This window comes from Wolffia australiana, chromosome 8, assembly GCF_029677425.1.
Source record: "Wolffia australiana isolate 7733 chromosome 8, ASM2967742v1".
Taxonomy (NCBI): Eukaryota; Viridiplantae; Streptophyta; class Magnoliopsida; order Alismatales; family Araceae; genus Wolffia; species Wolffia australiana.
Genome location: NC_135842.1, coordinates 8,858,221 through 8,873,272, shown reverse-complemented (window position 1 = coordinate 8,873,272; position 15,052 = coordinate 8,858,221).

Sequence of the window (15,052 nt, the reverse complement as noted above, 5' to 3'; positions counted from 1 at the left end):
CGACTTTGATTTTAATAGTTAGAGATTATTTAGCCCTACTAAGTACGATTGATTATCCGCCAGCCACCATCCCCCTTGACAATCTCTCTCACTCTCTCCCTCCCTCTCTCTCTCCCTCCCTCTCTCTCTCTCTCCCTGTCTCTCTCTCCGTCCCTCTCTCTTTCCTTCCCTCTCCACTTCTCTTTCTCCCTCTCTCTCTCTCCTTCCCTCTCTCCTCTCTCTTTCTCCCTCTTTCTCTCTCTCCCTCTCTCTCTCCCTCCCTCTCTCTCTCCTTCCCTTTCTACTTCTCTCTCTCTCTCCCTTTTTCTCTCACTCCCTCTCTCTCTCTCTCCCTCCCTCTCTCTCTCCTTCCCTCTCTACTTCTCTCTCTCTCTCCCTTTTTCTCTCTCTCCCTCTCTCTCTCTCTCCCTCTCTCTCTCTCTCCCTCCCTCTCTCCTTCTCTCTCTCTCTCCCTCTTTCTCTCTCTCCCTCTCTCTCTCTCTCTGTCTCTCTCCCTATATATCTCTCTGTGTTTCTGTCTCGCGGAATCTCTCTCACTGTATATCTCTCTCTCTGTCTCTGTCTCGCACAATCTCTCTCCCTCTCTATCTCTTTCTCTCTGTCTCTCTCACTATCTCCCTCTCTGTCTCTTAATCGATCTCTCTGTCTCTCTCCCTAAATCCCTCTGTCTATCGATTAATCTCTCTCGCTTTCCTTGTCTCTCTTAATGTGTCTCTCTTTCTCTATCTCTCTGTCTGTCTTTTTCTCTCCCTCTGCCGTTCGCTCTCCCTCTCGTCCTCTCTCTCTCTCTCTCTCTCTCTCTCTCTCTCTCTCTCTCTCTCTCTCTCTCTCTCTCTCTCTCTCTCCCTCTCTCTCTCTCTATTTCTCTCTCTTCTCTAAGTCCCTCTCTCGCTGTCTCTCTCGCTATCTCTCTCTTCCTCGTTCTCTTCCCCTTTCTCTCTGTCACTATGTCCCTCTCTCGCCTTCTCTCTCTCTCACTCTCTCTCTCCCCCTTTCTCTCTGTCTCTGTGTCCCTCTCATGCGGGCTGTCTCTCCATCTCTCTCTCTGTCTCAGAGCTTCTCTCTTGCTGCCTCTCTCTCTCTCTCAAAGTCTCTCTCTCTCTCTCAGAGTCTCTCTCTCTCTCTCAGAGTCTCTCTCTTGCTGTCTCTCTCTCTCTCTCTCAGAGTCTCTCTCTTGCTGTCTCTCTCTCTCTCTCTCTCAGAGTCTCTCTCTTGCTGTCTCTCTCTTTCTCTCTCTCTCAGAGTCTCTCTCTTGCTGTCTCTCTCTCTCTCTCTCAGAGTCTCTCTCTGTCTTTCTCTCCTTCTCAATAGAGTCTCTCGCTGTCTGTGTCTCTCTGTTCCTCTCTCAGTCTTTCTCCCTCTCCCTCTCTATCGGCGACGTGTGGCTGTTGATGATGGGCTGCCAGATGAGGTCAATTAATCAAGTCATTGGGCCCGTGAGCCGGAAAACTTCTACCATCTGCTGGGCAATGTCGTGGTTTTAACCTTCATGAATTGTCTGGATTGTGCGCTCGCTGCTATGATTTAAATATTATGGGATGTATCTTCCGTTACTCGCTCTAAAAGGCGTGTATTTATGATTTCTATTGGAAAAAGGAATATGACGGATTCTGCCATGGAATTAACTTTTATCCTCCCGTAGGGAGAAACCTACCATTATTGTTCAATCATTTCATCAAATGAGTGTATGATATTTATGATATTTCTCATGGTTTCCATCGGATCTATTAATACTGACCCTATGATATTTATAAAACTAAAGAGAAATCTGACTCGATATGCCTACAATTAACTAGTCCCACTGGTACTGTAGAAGTGACCATAGAAACGGGTTGTCAAGCATATTGGCACGCCTCCATTAGACTGACACGTGTTGACTTCTAATATATTTTCGCTGGAGATTTTTAAGTGACCCCTAGGCAATAATGTCCTGTTTACAATTGAAAAATCTGTCACAACTGGACACCTATACTACAAAACAAATTAAAAAATACCTCAAATTGAAATCTAAACTTTACAAATTCCACGGTCATGTGGGAAAAACTTCTCTAACATTTAGAAGAGTTACTTTTTCCACCGGTAACTGCTACGAGTGACCTCGTTTTTTTTAAAACAGGAGAGAGTCCCTCGCAGTCTAGCCATCCTTACGCTATATTCTAAACAAAAAGTCATTGGTGTTATTCCCTGTATAATTGGTTCCCACGGATGTTAGACATTGATGTCCATTCTGGCAAGTCAAAAATTTTGGTGCAGCTTCACTAATTACCCATTAAATAGATACGACTTTGATATTAAAATTTAGATATTAAAATACGATTCATTAACCACCGGTCACCATCCCCCTTGACAATCTCTCTCTCTCTCTCTCTCTCTCTCTCTCTCTCTCTCTCTCTCTCTCTCTCTCTCTCTCTCTCTCTCTCTCTCTCTCTCTCTCTCTCTCTACATATATATATACCCCTATCTCTGTCTGTCTCTCTCCCTATCTCTCTCTGTCTTTCTGTCTCTTCCCTATTTCTCTCTGTCTCTATGTCCCTATCTCTCTCCCTAACTATCTCTCTTTCTATCAATTAACCTCTCTCACTCTCTGTCTCTCTCCCTAACTATCTCTCTGTCTCTCTCCCTATCTTTCTCTTTCTGTCTCTTTCCCTAACCCTCTCTCTCTCCCTCTCCCTCTCCCTGATTCTCTCTCTATCTATTTCTCCCTCTAACTTCCTATCTCTCTCTATGTCATTCTCTCCTCTCGTTCTCTCTGGTGTGGGACAGGAAACCGGACTACGTGCAAATATTAATTAATACCAAATAATAGTAAATACAAGAGTCCCTGAGGTGATTGTAACCGGTTAAACCTTAAAATCAGAACTGAATCTGTGAAGTAGAGATTTAACAAGGACAAAACAGGTAATGACTATGACACGCCCCTAGCTTAATATCAGTAGATTATAAATGTCCATGTGTAGTTTAATATTGATATGAATATGCATATAAACAGTATTCTTATAAACGATTGAATATTTACCCACCCACATCCCTATTGACAATCGCTCCCTCTCTGTCCCTTCATCTGCCTCTCTCTTTCTGTTGAAAGATTTTGAAATCTTGCACAAGAACAAAGAGAATGAACAAAATGAGTAGATAGAGAGAGGTGCAGTCGAGACGTTAACTGATGATCGTTATTAAACCATAAGAATTTTATCATATAGGTTCCTATTTATCCTTATATCTAATAACGGTAAAAATAGTTGGCTTCTGTAACTTAATCAAAGCCATTATAACGAAGTATAATGGCTATGCTACGATGAATCCTGGCCGTTGGATAATTTTCTATCTATATTTAAGCTTAGTGGTTAGATTATTTTGTAATCTATGTGTAATTCTGGCCATCTATTTTCGAACTCATATTTGATCCTAGCAACTATAGGGTACGTGCAATTGGCGCTGATCTGGAGGCTGACTTATTACCAACTTTTTTACTCTCTTATGATCTCTTTCTCTCTATCAGTCTCCCTCTCTCCCCCTCTGCCCTCTCTCGTGCTCTGCCCCTCTTCCTCTCCTCTCTCTCTCCCTCTCCCTCTTGCTCTCACTCTCGTTGTCTCTCACTATCTCTCTCTCTTTGTCTATCTATATGTCTCCCTCTCTCCCTCTTCCTCTCTCTTTGTCTCACTATCTGTCTCTCTGGCTCTATGTCCCTCTATCTCTGTCTACCTCTCCCTCTTAGTCTCATTCTCGCTCTCTCTCTCTCTGTGTCTCTCTCTCTCTCTCGTTCTCTCTTTGTCAATATCTCCCCCTCCCTCTCCCTCTCTCTCTCTTCCTGTCCCTCCCTCTCTCTCTCTCTCCCTCCCTATCTATGTCTCTCTCCCCCTCACTCCCTCCCCCTGTCGCTTTCTCTATTTCTCTCTGTCACTATTTATCCCTCTCTCGTGGTTTTTATCTCCTTCTGAGTCTCTCTCCCTCTTTGGGTCTCTCCATTTTTGTCTTCCGGTAAGACCAGAGCTACCCATTATCTAAAGTTCAATCTTTTCATCAAATTAGTGTTCCAAAAGTATTTCAGATGGGCTCACTCGAGTTCTATTAATACTGAATCTATGTTATTAATAAACATAAAGAGAAAACTGACTCGATATACCTAAAATTGACTGGTCCCAACCCCCCGGTATTATAAAAATTGCCATAGAAATAGTTTGTAAAATATATTCCAAGGCCCATATTAGACTGATGGGTATTGATTTCTAACATTTATTTGCTGGAAATTTTCTAGTGACCACTAGGAAACAATGTCCTGTTTACAATTTAAAAATCTGTTACAAGTGGGCGCCTACAAGATAAAACAAATTAAAAAAATACCTCGTAGTGAAATGTTAATTTTGACAAATGAAAGAAATTTCAAGGTCATGGGTGAAAAACTTCTGTAACTTATCAAATGCCTACTTTTTTTCATAAGTAACCGCTACATGTGCCCTCGTTTCTGAAAAATAAGATCAAACCTAAAAAGCTCACCCTTAATCTAGTCGTCCTTATGCAATAGTCTGAATTCAAAGCCCTATATGACTTTGATGTTGCTCTTTCCATTATTACTTTTGAACTGCAATACCCCTCCCACTCGCTATAGCTTCTCTTCACCTTTTTATTACAATAAATGACGATCATCTCCACCTAAGATTGCTTCTCAATGAGTTCCTTGTGTCTTTGTCCTGAGGCTTCTACTTGGACTTTCATAACTCCACATTAAATTTCGCCTTGCATTCACCAATCCCACATCTCCAAAAATGAGTTGGGCACATGTATGCAGTTCAGTAGTGTCCACGTTATCCATTTCTATAGTCATAAAACCATGCTCTGGCATGAAGAGCTCCATATCCATGCAAGAGCTGCTCGGCTTGCTCTTCTGCAACTGGGTCTGGCCTTGAAACCTGTCAAGATTATCTAGAAAGGTGAAGATAAACTCATGCATGACCCATGTATACTCCTTTTTTAACCACTACAGGTGTAGCAAATAACAAAGCACAAAAAATATTAGCAATGCAATAAATCACCTGTTATGGAGAATAGATCGCGAGAGCCAACAACATTGGATATGTGTCCATGCTCTTCCCCAATGCACAATCCACATTGGCAAAGTATTTTAAAAGGAATAAATCTTGACGATTTTGTGCTATTCATTTGGATTGAGCCCCTCTATCTCCACCTTCAACTTAAATATTTTCTTCTAATCATTATCTTATTTGCCAATTTATGGAAATATATTTGGCCAGCAAGCCAATCCCACATTCCATATCTCAATCCATGGTCATTAATAGAACATATTCATTATAGTGGACATGTGATGCTTAATGAAATCCATGAATATATGATCTGACTTGGTAGATTATGATGAGATCATACTACAGAGATCACTAGTCTTTAAGCATTTGTTCAAAATATTCCTATTCGAAGGATACACGAGGACATCAAACTATCAACAGAGAATAGCACTATTTAGCCTCACACATATGATAATTATGGTCGTTCCCATAACCATTAGTGTGGAGATACTAAGGATGGATAGTGGGTGCTCTTTAGTGGAAAGAGTTCGCTAAATTGATCTATATGAAACCTCGAATGTTATTATACTAAACTTTCTATCAGGTTAATTCACGTCACGATTGTGTAAGTTGTCCTTAGACCAGAGGCACCAAAGACGTCTTGTGGACAAACCTGTGTACTTTGACTATGACCTATGTGTCTTGAATCATGTGATTCTAAATAGTCTTAGTTCGGGTACATCAAGACGTTCGAGAAGATGATTGACTGGTCAAGATGGTATCATCTACCCTTGATATAACAGGTAAAATTTTAAGGAAGACAATGAAATGAAGTCCTTGGTGAAGGCAATAAAATATCGGATAAGAGTTCTCTGATGATTTCTAAATGCATTAGTCCTTAGTAGGATGATCAGTTAGGGTTTTGTTGCTTACCTTACCGTACGTCATTTTAGGAGTGTCAAGTAGATGAGGGACTAGAAATACACAGTAACCGATGATGAAGAGATTCCATGAGTGAGCCAATGCACACTCTTTTGTATAGTCTAGAGCAAGAGGTGTAGCTTATCACCTGACGTGTTGAAGACTCAACCTATAGATCGGGTTTAATCAATTTGACATTCATTAATCTATATAATGATATAGTTAATTAATTTGGAAGGCCAATAAAGGTTATTGGGTCGTTGGAGTCCTTAACTAGATTAATACATGGGCCTAGAGGGTGACATGCAAATGGTCTTTCACCATTGGAAGTTATACTAGAGTTTTGGAGGTTTTCATGAAAAATACCCACTTAGTATGAATAGGGGAAGGTTGTGAATGAAATTCACCCAGGCTAGAATTGTTCATCGGTCTTTCCCTTGTCCTCCCTTCTCCCAATGACTCCTCTTCATTCTTGATGCAATCGAGACGGCGTAATGATAACGACAACGAGTGAACAGGGCTCCTCAACAAGCATGAGGGCTCCAATGTGCTTAGGACCACAGCTATACTTCTAGATTCTGCAAACATGAGCAGTTTAATATGACTTGTTCTAGGATCAAAGGAATAACAGATGCAATCCATGCTGAAGTAATCTGTTGAATGATTTTATTGATGTTGTTTTGATTCATTCAACGATTCTGTTGCGGATTGTTATGAGTTCTTCATCCATATCTAGGCCTCTAGAAACCAACACCAATTATTCTTAAGGGATATGAGAATGCGACCATAAATTTAGCTCCTTTCACCACCATTTTCTTCACCCATGCAACAAGATTCTAGTGCTTCTATTTATTCCTTAAATTCAGGATGTTGGAGTTTTTCAGTCTCAATGAAAAACTTATTTTCTTCCATTCCAGGGTTCAAGTATGGCCCCAACAGTTGCAACTCACAATCCGTGTACGCAAAGCAAGTTAACACAGCCAAAAAACATGATTTTATCCTCTAAAAACATTCGGAAATCGTGTATTATTAAAGATTTATTTCAAGTGATATGGTTGCTAGCTCTGATACAAAGAAAGGAGAAATTATCTTCTGATGCTCCATCACATACTCATTGCTGCATAAATTATCCAATTATGTAATCAAAGCCATCCACAATGCTTATCATGCTGAGATAGGTGGATGAAAGGAAAACAAGAACACCAAGTGTGGCAGAAGACCAAGTGAGTGACAAAGAAGCAGTAGAAGAATACATATATAGCATAAAGAGATGCCAAGAAAAAAGATAAAATATATTCCAAAAACAAGACATAATATCATTCCAAAAGGTAACAATATTTATAGTGTTCTAGAGAGTGCAAAGTTGAGAAGTAAGGAAAGAACAAGGAGGAGAGATGTTCATTCCTCCTCATCGACGACTATTATGGGAATAACTGATTTCCATTGTTGATGACCTGCACATAGCTAAACAGGATAACAGCAACCGTGAAGGTCATTTTTAATGTATTACTCCTTTTCTTCCATCTGGTCCATGTTACATTGCTCTTGCTTCTTTTTAGTTTTGACATTCAGATGCAAAATTCTCAACTTTCTTCTCATCTTCATCTTCATTAGCATCGTTTTTCACGTTGAGTCCTTATTCATGTTCTCTCTCGCATGCACATTATCATCCCCAGACACTTTTTCCATCATGATCTTTACCATGGCACGTGATGGAGGACCATCCAGAAGATCATGCCCAAGCTCCTTAAAAGCCATGCCACAAAGCCCGATCCAACATTAAGAACCTGAATTTTTGATATCAGATTTGATGACAGCTTCCAATAGTCATTTATTTCTTGCACATGTCCTTTTATTTCACTTTATGGAGGCCCCCCCCATCTATGGGCCTCCTGGGTTCGTGTTTTTTTATGAGTGTTCTTTTTGTTTAGAGCATTAGGGGAGAGTCCTTGTTTGGACATCTCCCCTAAGGTGGCCCATTAGGGCAACCAATGGCCCCCCTACTATATAAAGGGGTGGGTGATTTTATGTTTCATTGGATTTGTAAAGGAAAAATTGATCATCGTTGTTTTCTTGTTTCTTCCTTTGAGAGCTCTCCTTGTCCTCCCCACTATGAAGATGTTGTTGGGTTCTAGAGACCTTGACATGGATGAACAAATGAAAATGATGCGCAGCGGAAAACTTTTGCGAATCGAACGACATCGGCAAAAACATTAAACGCAGTTCCTTTGCACGAATCTCATTCGTGATTTCTTCGATCCCAGAGCGAGATGAGTCAAGCTGCTCAAGTGTGCAGCCTCCAGACGTATCCACACGGTCCTCGGCACATCAGATCTCCTCCTTCTCGTTGACAAGCCCCGTTCTTTCTCCGTCGGCATCGTTATGTCGTCCGGATCACATTAAGGATGGAGAGGGGCTGCGGGGAGAGTAGACAAGAAGGGGAAAGGCCCCTGAACAATTCTGGCCTGGGTGAATTTCATTCAGGGCCTTCCCCTATTTATACTACATGGGTATTTTTCATAAAAACCCCCAAATCTTAAGTATATCTTCCAACATCCAAAAGACCATTTGCGTGTGACCCTTCGAGCCCCATGTATTAGTCTAGTTAATGACTCTAGTGGCCCAATAACCTTTATTGGCCTTCCAAATTAATTAACTATATCATCATATAGATTAACTAACGTCGGATCGATTTAACCCAATCGATAGGTTGAGATTTCGACACGTGGGGTGCCAAGCTACACCTTGTGTCCTAGAAGATACAAAGGAGTGTGTATCGACTCACTCATGGAACCTGTTCGTCATTAGTTAACGTGTATGTATAATCCCGCATCCACTTGACGCTCCTTGGATGACTTAGGGTATGGTCAACTGTCAAACCCTAATCGATCATCCGAGTTAGTACTCTTCTCTGATATTTCACTGCCTTGGCCAAGGACTTCGTTGCATCGTCTTCCTTGAGCTGTCACTCTTATACCGAGGGTGGACGATCCCATCTTGACCGCTCAATCGCCTTCGTGTACTTCTTGATGCACCCGAACTAAGACCGTTTAGAATCCCATGATTAGAGACTCGTTGGCTATAGCCAAAGTACAACTGTCCGTCCACAAGACATCTTTGGTGTCTCAGGTCTAAGGACCACTTACACAACCATGACGTGAATCAACCTGATTGACAGTTCGGTATAATACCATTCAGGGATTCGTACGAATCAATTCAGTGAACTCTTTCCACTAAAGAGCACCCATTATATATCCTTAGTGTTGCCACGCTAATGGCTACGGGACTGGTCATACTCATCATATGAGTGAGGCTAGATAGTGTTATTCTATCTGCATACTTCGATGTCATTCTCACGTATCCTTTGAATAGGAATGTTTAGAACACATGCTTAAAGACTAGTGATCTCTATATTACGATCTCATCATAATTCACTAAGTCCGTTCATGTATTCATGGACTTCATTATACACATCACATGTGCACTATAATGAATATGTTCTATTAATGAACATGGAACGACATGTGGAATGTGTGATTGGCTTGCCGGCCACATATATTTCCATCAAATGTTAGTTATCATCTCTTAGACCAATCCCGAGGAGAACGATGTTGTGTGCATGTTGCCTCCATGCTCACGGCCACTAATGTTTGCACTACCATCGAAAGAGCCCCCACTACAACTAGCAGCCGCCATTCCCCCATAGTCATCCCAGTAGTTTACTGTGCGTGACTTTGCACTGCCAAACTTTGTCAACAACTGGGCCATCATCGCCCCACCTTGCAAACGTTGATGCCCGTCGTAGTGGTCCCAACACATGGATGCACCACGCTATCAGCCCCCGGTAAAATTGGCACCCACCTTAGAGTCTTCACCGTCCACGGCTCCTCGACAGGTCTTCCATCATCAGTGCCAACCCGTGACCTCTCCGGTGCATTGGCATCTTCTTCTTCATTGCGTAGTGGACGTTTGGCTGCCTCATATCTATTCTTTTCATTTCCGGTGGATTTTCCACAATAGTCGTGCCAATCATGGTCGACCTTGGCCGTTGAATGGGATGTCGCGACCAGCTCAAAACTACTTTATGTGATTGCATCCACGACCACAACCGTCCACCTTGTATAAATGGTCGTACCAATGATGACCCCCCATATTCCCCTCATTTCTGGGAGTTTTAGAGGGACCACCCGGGCACCTTGCCCATCAGCTAGTGTTCTAGGCTAACCTCGGTCCGCGGGGCACCTCCCCATTTGGGAACGTGCAGATCAATGCCAGGACGAAGCCACTGGCCTCCAACGCAGTGGCAAGTTGACCTTGTGGGCTCGTGCTACGCTATCCCCTCCCCTTTTTCTTGACTACAATCAAGAGTGGGGTTGTCGCCACTATCCAACCTGACAGTCGACATCACTGCCCTTGTCCTTGGCTGGCCCTCTTCTCCACCGTGCCCGCTTGCTGCTGACTTTCGGTTGTGACTACACCCGCTCGTATTGGTCCTGGAGTTGTGCCTTGGCTACTTCGATTGTAACCATCTTAGCCAACCTTGAATGCCCGGCCATCCCTGACCGCAGGTCACACTGTTCTTCCCCTCTATTTTTTAGTATTATTATCTTCCTCAGTGTCATCCTTGCTTGCCTTTGCCTGATCTTCTGAGTAAAAGGTTTAGTCACTCCTTCAAGAGGTCAGAAAATCATTCTTAATGCCAGATCCGCATCGTTCTCGGTGACTGTCATCCTTACTTGCCTTTGCCGAAAAATCATGTAAAATTACGTGGTCGTTGCGCTTTTTAGACTTATGCAATAAATTTATAATTCCCTTAATTACTAAATATGAATATAGAGCAAGCAAGGGGTCGATCCGCAAGGAGGCAACAATTCAGAATTTTCAAACAATTTTTATGAATCAAGTCAAGTAATTTTGAATTTTGCAATATTTAATTCAATTAATATTAAATAATATTCTTAAAATAATCAAAATTAAGTAAAACTTAATTTTGATTTCGGTCAGATAATTCCAGATAAGAATATTATTATTATTTTAAGCTCATAAAAATATAAATTATTAATTTCCCAATTTAATAAAATTTATAATAATTTTCAGAATTAAAATTGGGAATTTAATAATCAAGAAAGTGATTTTTGAATTGGAGTTCAAAATGGATGAATTTTCGGTTCAAATTTTATTTTTGGTTTTTTTATATATTAAGTTAAATTCCTAAACAATAAAAACCGAAATATAGAGAGAGAAACAAATCAAATTAACCTAGAGAGAGAAAGTGAAGAAATTGGGGAAAGCCCCAATTTCGACCCTAAATTAAAAATGTAATGAAGCAGAAATGTCCTAAAATGATTAAGAATTAATTATCAAAAGTCAGATCTCGAATCCAAATCAAAAAGAAGTGCTGATGCATTCAAAACATGAATCTAGGGCATGTACATTTCGCCCATGCCAAGGCATTTTAGAATCGTTCTAGAAGATGATCAAATACAATTCAGAAACTTACAAATTTGATAAAGAGATCCAGATCTGACGACTTCCAGAATGCCTCCTGTGTCCTTCCTGGCCAATTGCTTGGGGAGAGCCTCCAAAAGTGATTTTCGCCCTTTTCCAGACCTCCATTTAAAGATCCAACCGTCTGGATTGTAGAGGGGGAAAAGACGAACCTACCCTCAAAATTTCAGCCCAATCGGACATGTAGATCTCAAGATATCAAGGTTTTAGTGAGAAAAAATCTGAGCCGTTGGATTTATTTATCTCTCCTCCAATAAGCTTGGAAATGGCGCGTTTTGATTGGCTAGCATGATTATTTCCCGTTTTCCGCTTTCTCGGATCACGCCCTGACACGTTGTTGTGCGCGTCGTCCGCCCGCAATCATTGGCAAGTGATTTCGTCATTTGAACGGCTAGGAATTCTCCACGTCACCCTGAAATAATAAAAACAAAAGAAAAGGACAAAAGGTCTTTTTTAAAAAAATATATATATTTTTTTATTCTCTTAGCCGTAATCTTTGACCATTCTTCTCTCTTTTATTTTAAATCATAAGCCGCTATTCTTCTCTCTCTTCTCTCTTTAAATATTTTAAATCATAGCCACTTATGTTGACTATTCTTCTCTCTTTTATATATTTTAAATCATAGCCGCTTATGTTGACTATTCTTCTCTCTCTCTTCTCTCTATTTATTATATAATAATAACCACTCATTCTCTCTCTCTCTTTATTCTTATTTAAATAAATATATCCATTTATTCGCCCGGGCGAATGACGTGGATACTCCTTAGTAAATATTTAAATATATTATAAATGCCAAATAAATAATATATGTGTTATTTAAATATGTAAAAATCATTTCTTGGCTATATAATGGTCAAAAAATTATATAAAAATATGGAAAATTCCAGAAAAATCATGGAAACACTTACCAACCTTTAGCCAAGTATTTAAAACCCTGTAAAAAATATTTCTTCACTGAAATGAAGTTAAATTCCATAAAAAATGATAAAAAATCAGAATTAATAATAAAATGAAAGGTTAAATGATCTATCTTTATTTTAATATGATAACATGGAAATATAGTCATTAAAACACATAAATATAATATAAAATTCATTAATTAATCATGTTAATTTGCAAGTTATCAGGGAGCTTATCTGTTGTCAAGACCTCAAGTGTCGACTATTTGGACTACTTTCTTGGGTTAGTAGGTTTTCCAACATACTTCTCGTTGAAGTTCTATAAACAAATGCATTATCACCCTATTTGCATCAAGCATATTGCCCCCTTGTGGTGTGATGACAATCACTCTCACTCTCTCACTTGGGGTTAGGGAACGACTCTCACTCTCTCACTTGCATATGCACCACATCATACACCACATCGTACACAACAAAAGTACATATGTGTGTGTGTGTGTGTACTTGTATTATAACAAACATAGTAGACGATGTAGACAAGCAAGCATTACGAACATATCATTCTTAATGTTGACTCTTTTTCACCAAGATGACCTCTAAATTTCTAAAATACTCCTTGAGTCAAAGCCTTTATGAAGCCATGACTTATGTGCTAAATGATGAAAATATATGTGGCTAGCAAGCCAATCACACATTCCACATCTCGTTTGATGTTCATTGGTAGAACATATTCATTGTAATGCACGTGTGATGCTTATAATAAAGTCCATAAATATATGATTGGACTTAATAAATTATGATGAGATCGTAATATAGAGATCATTAATCTTTAAGCATGTGTTCTAAATATTCATATTCAAAGGATACGCAAGAAGGGCATCGAAGTATCTGGATAGAATAGCACTATCTAGCCTCACTCATACGATGAGTATTCCATGTCCCTTAGCCATTAATGTGGAAACACTAAGGATAGATAGTGGTGCTCTTTAGTAGAAAGAGTTCACTCATTGATCAATGTGAATCCGTTAATGGTATTATACCAAACTGCTAACCCGGTTGATTCACGTCACAATTTTTGTAAATGGTCCTTAGACCTGAGACACCAAAGACATCTTGTGGACGGACGGTTGTACTTTGAATATGGCCAACGAGTCTCTAATCATGGGATTCTAAATGGTCTTAGTTTGGGTACATCAAGAAGTTCACGAAGACAATTGAGTGGTCAAGATGAGATCGTCCACTCTTGGTATAAGAGGTGACAGCACAAGGAAGAAAATGCGATGAAGTCCTTAGCCAAAGTAGTGAAATATTGTAGAAGAGTTCTTCGATGATTTAGGAATGCATCAGTACTAACTCGGATGACCGATTAGGGTTTACAGTTGACCATACCCTAAGTTGTCCAAGGAGCATCAAGTGGATGATGGATTATACATACATCGTAACCGATGACGAACAGGTTCCATGAAGTTCGTCGATACACACTCCTTTGTATCTTCTAGGACACAAGGTGTAGCTTGGCACCCCACGTGTCAAAATCTCAACCTATCGATTGGGTTAATTTGAACCAACATTAATTAATCTATATAATGATATAATTAATTAACTTAGAAGGTCAATAAAGGTCATTGGGCCGCTTGAGTCGTTAATACATGAGCCTAGAGGGTTACACGCAAATGGTCTTTTGGACGTCGAAAGATGTACTAAAGTTTTGGGTGTTTTTATGAAAATACCCACTTAGTATAAATAGGGGAAGGCCATGAATGAAATTCACCCAGGCTAGAATTGTTCAGGGGCCTTCCCCTTCTTCTCCACTCTCCCTACACCCCCTCTCCATGCCCGATGCGATTGGAACGGTGTAACGACGACGGTGGAGGTAGAACGGAGCTCGTTAAGATGAAGGAGGAGATTCGATGTGTCGAATATCATGTGGATACATCTAGAGGTTGCACATTTGAGCAGCTCGACTCGTCTCGCTTGAGGAGCCAAGAAATCATGGATGTGATCCGTGCAAAGGTACTTCGTTGCATGATTTTATCGATGTCGTTCGATTCCGTTCAAGTCTTCCACTGTGAATCGTTTTGATTTATTCATCCAGATCTAGGTCTTTAAAACCCAACAGCGCTGAGTGTCAAGGCTGGGATGGGTTGGTAGCTGGTCGAGTGTAATTATATCAAAATCAGTTCAGAAGGTCCTTGACTTGTTTTAGAGGAGGAGGCTAGGGATCTTGAAATGGTTGCCTTACATACTACCCAAACCTAAGAGTAAACTGTTCTCCCTCTAAGTAAACATTTAGTTAGTTGCCATTGAGTTTACATGGTCAAATATCATGTTGAAGGTAAGTTGGGAGGCCACAAGACACAATTGATGGCTCAAGATTATTCTCAGAAACATGAAGTTGAATATATGGAAACATTTGCACCATTTTCAAAAATGAACACAATACAAACATCTTCGTGGCTCCAAAAAAACAGTTTGACCCTTCTACAATTGAATGTAAAATATACCTTTCTTCATGATCATTTCCAAAAACAGGTGCACTTGAAGTGCACCAAGATAGGATAGGCCTCCTAGACACGTATGTTTGAATGATCTATGTGAACTTAAGTATTCCCCCGTGCATAGTTTGAACGCTTTACTTAGGTACTAAAAAAACTTGGTTATCCCTAATCCAAGGGAGATCCTACCGTGCATTATAAACTTCACCC